This window comes from Salvelinus sp. IW2-2015, linkage group LG20 (assembly GCF_002910315.2).
Source record: "Salvelinus sp. IW2-2015 linkage group LG20, ASM291031v2, whole genome shotgun sequence".
Taxonomy (NCBI): Eukaryota; Metazoa; Chordata; class Actinopteri; order Salmoniformes; family Salmonidae; genus Salvelinus; species Salvelinus sp. IW2-2015.
The window spans coordinates 40406516-40418695 of record NC_036860.1 but is presented as its reverse complement, the minus strand read 5'-3'; positions in this window follow the sequence as shown (position 1 = coordinate 40418695).

Here is a 12180-nt window from a genome sequence, read left to right as displayed (position 1 = left end):
GGTCTGTGAGAGCCGGAATTCTTACTGGTTGGTAGGTGATCAAATACTTATGTCATGCAATAAAATGCAAATTAATGCAAATTACTTAAAAATCATACAATGTGATTTTCTGGATTTTTGTTTTAGATTCCGTCTCTCACAGTTGAATGTGATAGCCTATGATAAAAATTACAGACCTCTACATGCTTTGTAAGTAGGAAAACCTGCAAAATCAGCAGTGTATCAAATACTTGTTCTCCCCACTGTATAGTTGAAGATTACATACACTTAGGTTGGAGTCATTAAAACTCGTTTTTCAACCACTCCACAAAATTCTTGTTAACAAACTATATTTTTGGCAGGTCGGTTAGGACATCTACTTTGTGCATGACACAAGTAATTTTTCCAACAATTGTTTACAGAAAGATTATTTCACTTAATTCCCTGTATCAATTCCAGTGGGTCAGAAGTTTACATACACTAAGTTGACTGTGCCTTTTAAACAGCTTGGAAAATTCCAGAAAATGATGTCATGGTTTTAGAAGCTTCTGACATTTGAGTCAATTGGAGGTGCACCTGTTGATGTATTTCAAGGTCTACCTCCAAACTCAGTCCCTCTTTGCTTGACCTCATGGGAAAATAAAATGAAATCAGGCAGACCTCAGAATTTTTTTTGTAGACCTCCACAAGTCTGGTTCAACCTTGGGAGTAATTTCCAAACACCTGAAGGTACCACGTTCATATGTACAAACCATAGTACGCAAGTATAAACACCATGGGACCACACATGTCACACCGCTCAGGAAGGAGACGCGTTCTGTCTCCTAGCAATGAACGTACTTTGGTGCGAAAAGTGCAAATCAATCCCAGAACAGCAAAGGACCTTGTGAAGATGCTGGAGGACACCGGTACAAAAGTATCTATATCCACAGTAAAACGAGTCCTATATCGACATAACCCGAAAGGCCGCTCAGCAAGGAAGAAGCCACTGTTCCAGAACCGCCATAAAAAAGCCAGACTACAGTTTGCAACTGCACATGGGGACAAAGATCATACTTTTTGGAGAAATGTCCTCTGGTCTGATGAAACAACAATAGAACTGTTTGGCCATAATGACCATCGTTATGTTTGGAGGAAAAAAGGGGATGCTTGCCGTGAAGCACGGGGGTTGCAGCATCATGTTGTGGGGGTGCAATGCTGCAGGAGGGACTGGTGCACTTCACAAAATAGATAAATCATGAGGATGTAAAATTATGTGGATATATTGAAGCAACATCTCAAGACATCAGTCAGGAAGTTTAAAGCTTGGTCGCAAATGAGTCTTCCAAATGGACAATGACACTAAACATACTTCCAAAGTTGTGGTAAAATGGCTTAACGACAACAAAGTCAAGGTATTGGAGTGGCCATCACAAAGCCCTGACCTCAATCCTATAGAACATTTGTGGGAAGAACTGAAAAAGCGTGTGCGAGCAAGAAGGCCTACAAACTTGACTCAGTTACACCAACTCTGTCAGGAGGAATGGGCCAACATTCACCCAACCTATTGTGGGACACTTGTGGAAGGCTACCCGAAACGTTTTACCCAAGTTAAACAATTTAAAGGCAATGCTACCAAATACTAATTGAGTGTATGTAAACTTATGACCCACTGGGAATGTGATGAAAGAAATAAAAGCTGAAATAAATCATTCTCTCTGCTATTATTCTGACATTTCATATTCTTAAAATAAAGTGGTGATCCTAACTGACCTAAGACAGGGAATTTTTACTAGGATTGAATGTCAGGAATTGTGAAAAACTGAGTTTAATTGTATTTGGTGTATGTAAACTTCCGACTTCAACTGTGTGTGTGTGTGTGTGTGTGTGTGTGGTTGTGTGTGTTGTGGTGGTGTGTGTGTGTGTGTGTGTGTGTGTGTGTGTGTGTGTGTGTGTGTGTGTGTGTGTGTGTGTGTGTGTGTGTGTGTGTGTGTGTGTGTGTGTGTGTGTGTGTGTGTGTGTGTGTGTGTGTGTGTGTGTGTGTGTGTTTTATATAATATATATATATATATATTCAAAAGTATTTGGACACCGCTTCAAATTCGTGGACTTGGCTTTTTCAGCCACACCCGTTGCTGACAGGTATATAAAATCGAGCACACAGCCATGCAATCTCCATAGACAAACATTGGCAGTAGAACGGCCTTACTGAAGAGCTCAGTAACTTTCAACGTGGCACCGTCATAGGATGCCACCTTTCTAACAAGTCAGTTCGTCAGATTTCTGCCCTTCTAGAGCTGCCCCGGTCAACTGTAAATGCTGTTATTGTGAACTGGGAACGTGTAGGAGAAACAACGGCTCAGTGAAGTGGTATGCCACACAAGCTCAAAGAACGCGTCTGTGTAAAAATTGCCTGTCCTCTGTTGCAACACTCACTACCGAGTTCTGTACTGAAATAGGTTTCCATGGCCTAGCAGCCGCACACAAGCCTAAGATCACCATGCGCGAAGATTAGCGTCGGCTTGAGTGGTATAAAGCTCGCCGCCATTGGACTCTGGAGCAGTGAAAATGCATTCTCTGGCAGTCCGACGGATTAATCTGGGTTTGGCGGATGCCAGGAGAACGCTACCTGCCTGAATGCCTAGAACCAACTGTAAAGTTTGGTGGAGGAGGCTTAATGGTCTGTGGCTGTTTTTCACTGTTCAGGCTAGGCCACTTAGTTCCAGTGAAGGGAAGTCTTAACGCTACAGCATACAATGACATTCTAGACGATTCTGTGCTTCCAACTTTGTGGCAACAGTTTGGGGAAGGCCATTTCCTGTTTCAGCATGACAGTGCCCCCGTGCACAAAGCAAGGTCCATACATAAATTAATCCTGACCTTAACCCCATCGAACACCTTGGGATGAATTGGAACACCGACTGCGAGCCAGGCCTAATCGCCCAACATCACTGCCGGACCTCACTAATGCTCTTGTGGCTGAATGGAAGGAAGTCCCTGCAGCAATGTTTCAACATCTAGTGGAAAGCCTTCCCAGAAGAGTGGAGGCTGTTGTAGTAGCAAAGGTGGTGCCAACTCCATATTAATGCCCATGATTTTGGAATTTGATGTTTGACGAGCACGTGTCCATATACTTTTGGTCATGTAGTGTATAAAATATTTATTTTGTATTATTACAGAGCCACTTGCAGTTGTCACATTTATTTTTAGTAGAACGTTTAAAAATATCCTCTATCTGAAAGACTGGTGTTATTAAAAATACAAATAAAATAAATATATTTTGCTATTATACTCTATGGACTGCATTAATCAGTTGGAAAAGGAAGACAGATGAATTGGTCCGGCATTTCCATTTTTAAAAAATTGTCAGAGACCAAACTATTAGATTCTTTTGCACTCTAGCAATTGCATTTCAACGTTGGTCATGCACGCAGATAGTTTTTTTGGAAGAGTGTAAACTTGGCTTATTTATCATGAGACTGCGTTATGACATTGCATTATGTTTTGACCTGTGCAAAGCACTGCTGAAATCCCTCAACCACAGAATCAAAACGAAAACCTTGTTAGGAGGCACATCATCGTGGCTGAATAGACATTTTGGCTTGCTTCCATTCTCTGAATCCAACAGCCAAATCCCCTTCAAGTTGGGACTCCCCTGACACTGTCTGGCTTTGGATGACAACAGGAACCAAACCATCTTCCCATGTGTAATCCGGTCACACCAGCTCCCATTTCTATGCTCCATTTACTTCTGGATCTGTGATTGTTATGAGTGTGGACAGGGATGTCCTAGGGGCCTGACTGCATTTAGAAAACGGTGCGACTTGATAATGTTTTAAAACACTATTGTAAAGAGGAAGTGGTCTAGCATTGACATAGTGTCTTCTCCAAAGGAGCATCTCCCTGTATCTTAATCTGCATCTGAAGTGAGATAATGTTTTACATTTTTATAGTCAGTTTCCCAATGTTACCCATTGACTGGCATTCACCTTGATATTTTGACTTACGCAATCCATCAGCACGCTCCATCATTCTCTGACAAAATTGTTTACAGTTTCTGTGTATATAAAGGTTTTTCCCATCTTCTAAAGGCCACAGGTTGTGGGAGCAGGAGAGGCCTGGAGCTGGGTCACTGCTGTTCCTAATTGCCCTTTAGTTCCCCAACTCTTTATGTTACAGATCTGGCCAGCCTGTCTGATTTGTCTGTCACTTCACCCAGCCAAGCCCATGTCGGCTCCAAATGGCTTTGAGTGTATTTTCAAATAAAATGCCACTTTCCGGACCCAATTTAAGCAGACAAGTGCCCTCAATTTCAGGTTAGAGCCAATGACTCTCACCTTGTTCCCAGAGCACAATGCTCAGCAGAACTACCAAAAGTATAGCAGCTGTTCTTGCTTCTGTTTCTTTTTTATCCCCACTCACACCTTAGTAAAGCACAGCACAATCACAGACTTGCATACTGTACATCAGAGATTTTATGTATGCAGTATAACAAATGCTGACATGCAGTGCAGTCTGTGCGCTGCGTGTAGGGGCCCTGACCAAATTATATTTTCTTGGTGGGTAATCATTCAGGGTCTCAACCTACTGTTGAGAGATAGCACAGTAAAATACACAACATGTATCGGCAGTTTTCATGGTGTTAAGAATGAACACATTCAGGAAAGAAGACCAGACCACTTTAACTTGTTGCCTTGAATGCAGGTCCTCAACAAGCATTAGCTGCAACTCATTGCTAATCAGTCTTTTTGAAAAAAGTGGACCCTTACCTTTTGGCTGATCCATTTGTGTTTTCAGGGTGGGTGAAAACAGTTGGGTGCTGTGGAATCGGTGACGGTAACCAGAAGTGGTCTTGTGATAAGTGTTTGTGTTTCTGCTGCATTAAACTAATGGGGACAAGCGATGTGAATTGTTTTGCTCTCAAGAAAAGGGTGCCATTGAAAGGAGTGATTACTGGGGTAGCAGTAATTGTGAAAGTTGACCAACTGAAGGGGAAGTTTCCCGGTGTTTGTGATGCTCGTCGTTTAGTGAGACGCAGACAGTGGTGAAACAGTTGTGTGTTCTTTTGAGTTTTGATGTTGAGTCTTTGCCTGACAAAGTGATGTTACGATATAGAAGTTATTCTTCACAAGCTTTTGTGCCGAATACATTACCTTGTTACAGGTGTCAAGCTTATGGGCATGTGGCAGCAGTGTGTAGGAGGGAGGTTCCTAGGTGTGAGGAAGTGTGCAGAAGGGCCTGAGACAAAGGAATGTGTATTATTGGGGAAAGTAGTGGTATGTGTTAATTGTCAGGGTGCCCATGGGGCTGAGGATCAGAAATGTCCGGTGCGAGAGAAGCAGGTTGAGGTTTCCAGGGTTCGAGCAGTGCAGAAGTTGTCTGAGGCAGTGAAGAAAGTAGATGAAGATTGGGGGGAGGGATCATGAGAGTAGTGTGAGTAGTAGATCTGTACCAGTAGAGAGGGATATGCCAACAAGTGATATATGCTTCAGTAAGATTGGATTTTTTGCGTTTATAGCAATGGTTATCATCTGTACTGCAGGGATGGACCATAAGTCACAGAAAATGGAGGTTGTGGTGGCAGCTGCAGAGAGGTATTTGGGTGTACGAGACTTGACGTCAGAAGAGTTACAGGGTGTGTTGAGTGGTGGTGACCCATCCTTTCAGGCTGTTGGCCTGAGGTAGGACTATATAGATTTAAATAGTGTAATAAGGTGGTGGGTTCTTAGTGAGTTAGGCTTAGATGGTAGGGTATTGATTTATTAGTGTATATATATATTTTTATATAAAGTATAATGGAGGTATACTCCAGTCAAGTCTTCTCTGCCGGCTGCTCTCGCCTTGCAGCTACTTATCCAGCTCCATCTTCACAGCCTCTAGCAGCTCTCCCCACCTCAGGCCCCTCTGGTCCTGTGCAGCGGCTCACCCCCTCTCTGCCTGTGATGTCCGCTTTCCTCACCTCAGGCCCCGCTGGCCCATCACCGCTGATCCCATGGTGATACATGTTCCCTCTCCACCAGTTACCACCTCCATCTTTGCCTCTGGTCCTGGGATCACCACCCCTGCAGTTTCTCACCTGTTCTGCCAGCGATGACCGCTCAGCCAGCTATATGTTCCTGCTGCGGCTCGGCCCCTTTTTTTCACAGCTGTGACCTTCTCTCAGTTCAGTGAGCCGATTGCCTCAACGTTCCAGTTTTCACTACTGTCCACAGCGCAGTCCCGCCCCGCCCTCTGGCTCATCGTTCCCTCTCGACGGCTGCCCTGGCTCTTCCTCCACCCAACACTCCACTTCAATTCGCATCCAGTCTCTTCTTTGCTTCGCCAGCAGATCCTACAAGGTCCCGCTGGCCCCTATCTGCCAATGACTCCTGATGCATCCCCGCACTGCCTCTGCTAGCTGCTCCGCTCTGCCCCCCTTCGGCCGTTGTCTCTGTGCTCCAACAACCTGGTTATGTTTTGACTTCGATACCCATTCGACGCTGCAGCTCACCCACTCTCTCTGCCAATGATGACCTCCCTCTTCACCTCCAGTCCTGTGACCTTCAACCCCACAGCATCTCACCATCCATCCCTATCAGCAATAAACACACACATCCCAGACAGCTCAGACAGTTATGTTCCAACTGCTTCTGCAGCGGTTCGGCCGTGGATCTAACCAGCTGAGACCCTCTCCTAGATCAGTGAACCAACTGTTCAACTGTTCAAGTCTTCGACTGACGGCCACAATCCAGCCTTGCCGAAGTCCGCCACCCCCCCTCGTTATATGTTGAGTGCTAAACCAGACAGGAAAATGGTCCAATTCACACACTTATCAAGAGAACACATGGTCATCCCTACTGCCTCTGATCTGGCAGACTCACTAAACACAAATGCATCGTTTGTAAATGATGTCTGAGTGTTGGAGTGTACCCCTGGCTAAAAACAAGAACATGTTTTCATCTGGTTTGCTTTATATAAGGAATTTGAAATGATTTCCACTTTTCCTTTTGATACTTAAGTATAATTAGAACCAAATACTTTGACTTTTACTCAAGTATTATTTTACCGGGTACCTTTCTATTAAGGTATCTATACTTTTACTTGCCGCCAGATCATTACCATTAACATCCTGTCTGCCTGCATCCAGATAATGAGACCAGGTTACGTCTCCATCGCAGTCTCTCCACACTGGGTTTGATTTCTTTTGGTGTTCTTTGGCCTTCTGTGATGTTCCAAGTTCACATCATCTACCTAAATCCCTTCTCAGCATGTCAGACATCGCCATCCTTGACAGGTACCTTCACCATCAAACACAGTAAACGGATCAGTTTGGCAGAATCACACTAGTTTATCTGTTCCAGCTACTATCTACCCTCAGCCCTTACGAACCACTCACCTACTTCCTACAGCCAAGACAATCTCAACATGACTCTCCATATGAGCCAAGATTCATCACCGAATCTGGTTCCATTGCCTTGCCAATGATTCCATTCCATTCTTAGACAAACTATCCTTGTATGGCTATTCTGCTGACCAACTCCCCGGACACTCCTTCCGCATCAGCGATGCATATAAGGAATCTCGACATGACATCCCAGACACCATACAACTCCTTGAACGCTAGTCCTTTTAAACCTATCATTCCTACATCTGCTCTGACATCAATAGCCTACAACATGCTCATTTCTGAGCCTGCATTGACTCAAGCAGTCTTTCAGTCTCTGCCTCATTTCACAGACACCATCTACTTCACGCACCGAATCCTACCCAACCAGCCAAGAGGATTGGCTCCCCAGCTGAGCCTAGTTCCTCAGTTTTATTCCTTGCCACCGTTCTGGTTTCTCTCCTGGGGTCTAAGGTTGGGTCACTCCATGGGCATCTTATCCATATGCCTGTACTACCTCAACAATATCGCAACCGTCCGGAATGGCTCACTTCCTCTCCAGGGTCTGACTAACTTGGAGTTCGCTTTTTGAGGATTGCCATCATCACAGCAGCCTATTTACCACGGCCGGACGATGTATAGCTGAGACTCCAAGCCTAACTTTAGATTTAACCCCCTGGATCTTTCATCTGCAGCGCTTTGCTTCCGGTCCATTCCCATTCCCCTCCTGAATCTTCATACTCACATCTATTCAATTTTCACAAATATTCCAAAACCATTTAAATGTCTGGTCCTTAAACTCTTATGTCAGTCACTGACAGTCAAACGATTAGCACATGTCAGTTAACATTTTATAGATTGCTAGATAAGTTAGCTGGCTAGACTATCTAAACCTTGTAGTAACCATGTCCGAATTACTAACAGGGCATGCAAGGCATGTGCCCAGGGGCCCTGACCTCAATCCAATCACATTTAGTTTGCGTACACATTTTGTAGATATCGCAGGTGCAGTGGAATGCTTATGTTTCTAACAATACACACATCACAAAAATAAAGAACGATCAAATTAGCAATGTCAGAGTCCGGAATATATACAGTGCCTTCAGAAAGTTATAACCCATTGACTTATTCCACACTTTGTTACAGCCGTGAATTCAAAATGTATTGTATACATTTTTTTACTCACCCATCTACACACAATAGCCCATAATATACTATAAAAACAAAAAACAGAAATGTAATTGAAGTATTCACACCCATGAGTTGATACGTGTTTGAATCCCCTTTGGCAGCGATTACAGCCGTGAGTCTTTCTGGGTAACTCTCAAGAGCTTTGCACACCTGGATTGTACAATATTTGCAAACTATTCTTCTTAAAATTCTTTAAGCTCTGTCAAGTTGGTTGATTAATTTCTAATCAGACATTTTCAAGTCATGCCATAGATTTTCATGTCAATCAGTGTATTTTTGGCCTTGTTTTAGGCTATTGTCCTGCTGAAAGGTGAATTAATGTCTGTGTCTGGTGGAAAGTAGACAACCAGATTTTCCTCTAGGATTTTGCCTGTGCTAATCTCTATTCCTTGCCGATGACAAGCATACCCATAACATAATGCAGCCACCACCATCCTTGTTAAATATGAAGAGTGGTACTCCATGATGTGTTGTGATGGACTTGCCCCAAACAATAACGCTTTGTATTCCGGACATAAACCACATTGTTTTGCAGTTATACTTTAGTGCCTTGTTGCAAACAGGCAGTGGTGGAAAAAGTACAAAATTGTCATACTTGAGTTAAAGTATAGATACCTTAATAAAAAGTTGCCCAGTAAAATACTACTTGAGTCAAAGTATTTGGTTCTAAATAAACTTAAGTATCAAAAGTAAAACTGTAAATCATTTCAAATTCCTTATATAAAGCAAACCAGATGGCAACATGTTCTTGTTTTAGCCAGGGGTACACTCCAACACTCAGACATCATTTACAAACAATGCATTTGTGTTTAGTGAGTCTGCCAGATCAGAGGCAGTAGGGATGACAACGTGTTATCTTGATAAGTGTGTGAATTGAATTTTCCTGTCCTGCACTCAACATGTAACAAGTAGTTTTGGGTGTCAGCGAAAATGTATGGAGTAAAAAGTAAATTTTTCTTCAGGAAAGTAGTGAAGTAAAAGTTGTAAAATTTAAATGGTAAGGTACAAATACCCCCCAAAAATACTGAAGTAGTACTTTCAAGAATTTTTTCTTGAGTACTTTACACCGCTGCAAACAGGATGCATGTTTTGTAATATTTTAATTCTGTACAGGCTTCCTTTTCACTGTCATTTAGGTTAGTATTGTGGAGTAACTACAATGTTTATCCATCCTCAATTTTCTCCTATCACAGCCATTGAACTCTATAACCGTTTTAAAGTCACTATTGGCCTCATGGTGAAATCCCAGAGTGGTTTCCTTCTCCCACAACGGAGTTAGAAAGGACACCTGTATCTTTGTAATGACTGGGTGTATTGATACATCATACAAGGTGTAACTTCACCATGCTCAAATGGATATTCAATGCACGTTTTTACTCCTGAACTTATTTAGTCTTGCCATAACAAAGGGGTTGAATACTTATTGACTCAAGACATTTAAGTTAATCTCTTTATTAATTTGTTACACTATATACACTATATACACACACACACACACACACACCAAAGTGTATGGACACCCCTATAAATGAGTGGATTTGGCTAATTGCGCCACACCCATTGCTGACAAGTGTATAAAATCGAGCACACAGCCATGCAATCTCAATAGACAAATATTGGCATTAGAATAGCCTTACTGAAGAGCTCAGTGACTTTCAATATGGCACCGTCATGGGATGCTACCTTTCCAACAAGTCAGTTTGTCAAATTTCTCACCTGCTAGAGCTGTGCCGGTCAACTGTAAGTGCTGTTATTGTGAAGTGGAAACATCTAGGAGCACCAACGGCTCAGCTGCGAAGTGGTAGGCCACACAAGCTCACAGAACGGGACCGCCGGAGTATGTAGAAATCATCTGTCCTCGATTGCAACACTCACTACCGAGTTCCAAACTGCCTCTGTAAACAACGTCAGCACAAGAACTGTTTGTCGGGAGCTTCATGAAATGGGTTTCCATGGCTGAGCAACTGCACACAAGCCTAAAATCACCATGCGCAATACCAAGCATTGGCTGGAGTGGTGTAAACTCGCCGCCATTGGACTCTGGAGTGAATCGCGCTTCTGTCAGACGGATCTGGGTTTGGTGGATGCCAGGAGCACGCTACCTGCCCCAAAGCATAGTGCAAACTGTAAAGTTTGGTGTTAGAGGAATAACGGTCTGGGCTGTTTTTCATGGTTTGGGCTCGGTCCCTTAGTTCCAGTAAAGGGACATCTTAATGCTACAGCATACAATGGCATTCTAGACGATTCTGTGCTTCCAACATTGTGGCAACAGTTTGGGGAAGTCCGTTTCCTATTTCAGCATGACAATGCCCCCGTGCACAAAGCGAGGTCCATTCAGAAATGGCTTGTCGAGATCGGTGTGGACGAACATGACTGGCCTGCACAGAGCCCTGACCTCAATCCCATTGAACACCTTTGAGATGAATTGGAACACCGACTGCATGCCAGGCCTAATCGCCCAACATCAGTGCCTGACATCACTAATGCTCTTGTGGCTTAATGGAAGCAAGTCCCCGCAGCAATCTTCCAACATCTTCTCGTGTTGAGGAAACCATCTGGTATTTCTGCTCTATACAAGGAAAGAGGATGTTATATTACTTCTCGCTGTGAAACGATAACACTGATTCATTACTATATGAGCATGGCAGTTAAAAAATTATCTGAGTGAGCTAATTGATTTGATTGAGGGAGAACGATACTATAACATCAGCAATGTGTTAATCCTTACATATGAGAAAAACATCCTAAAGATGGATTTTCAACTGAGTTTGACCAGTTTATTCGACTTTTATTATGACTTTTGGAATTTTTCGTTCCATGCGCCAAACATTCATGGACACGTGAGCACCATTATGCTAGCCAAAGTTGCTAATTCGACAGAAGAAATGGACATTCTAAAACAAAACAACGATTTATTGTGGAACTAGGACTCCTGGCACTGCATTCTGATGAAAGTTCATCGAAGGTAAGAGAATACTTATGATGTTATTTCGTATTTTTGTAGAATATGTTTACTCCAACATGGAGGAGAATGGCTGAGTGCTGTCTCAGATTATTGTATGCTGTGCTTTTTACTAAAGTTATTTTTTAAAATCTAACACAGCGGTTGCATTGAGAACCAGTGTATCTTTAATTATATATCCAACATGTATTTTTCAGCAAAGTTTATGATGAGTTTTTCTGTTAGATTACGTGACTCTCCAAAATTTCTCCGGACAATTTGGAGCATTTTTGCACATGTTCACAATGTAAAACCAGGATTTGTAGCTATAAATATGCACATTTGCGAACAAAACATAAATGTATTGTATAACATGATGTTATAAGACTGTCATCTGATGAAGTTGTTCAAAGGTTAGTGATTAATTTTATCTCTATTTGTGGGTTTTGTGAAAGCTATCTTTGCGGTGAAAAAATGGCGTTGTGTGTTGCGCTATTGTGGTGAGCTAACATAAATATATGTTGTGTTTTCGCTGTAAAACATTTAAAAAAATCGGACACGTTGGCTGGATTCACAAGATGTTTATCTTTCATTTGCTGTATTGGACTTGTGATTTCATGAAATTATATTATATGATATTCCCTGTGGCGCTAGGCTAGGCTATGCTAGTCAGCGTTTCTGATGAGGAGGATCCCGGATCCGGGAGGGTGGGTCGGTAGAGTTAAAG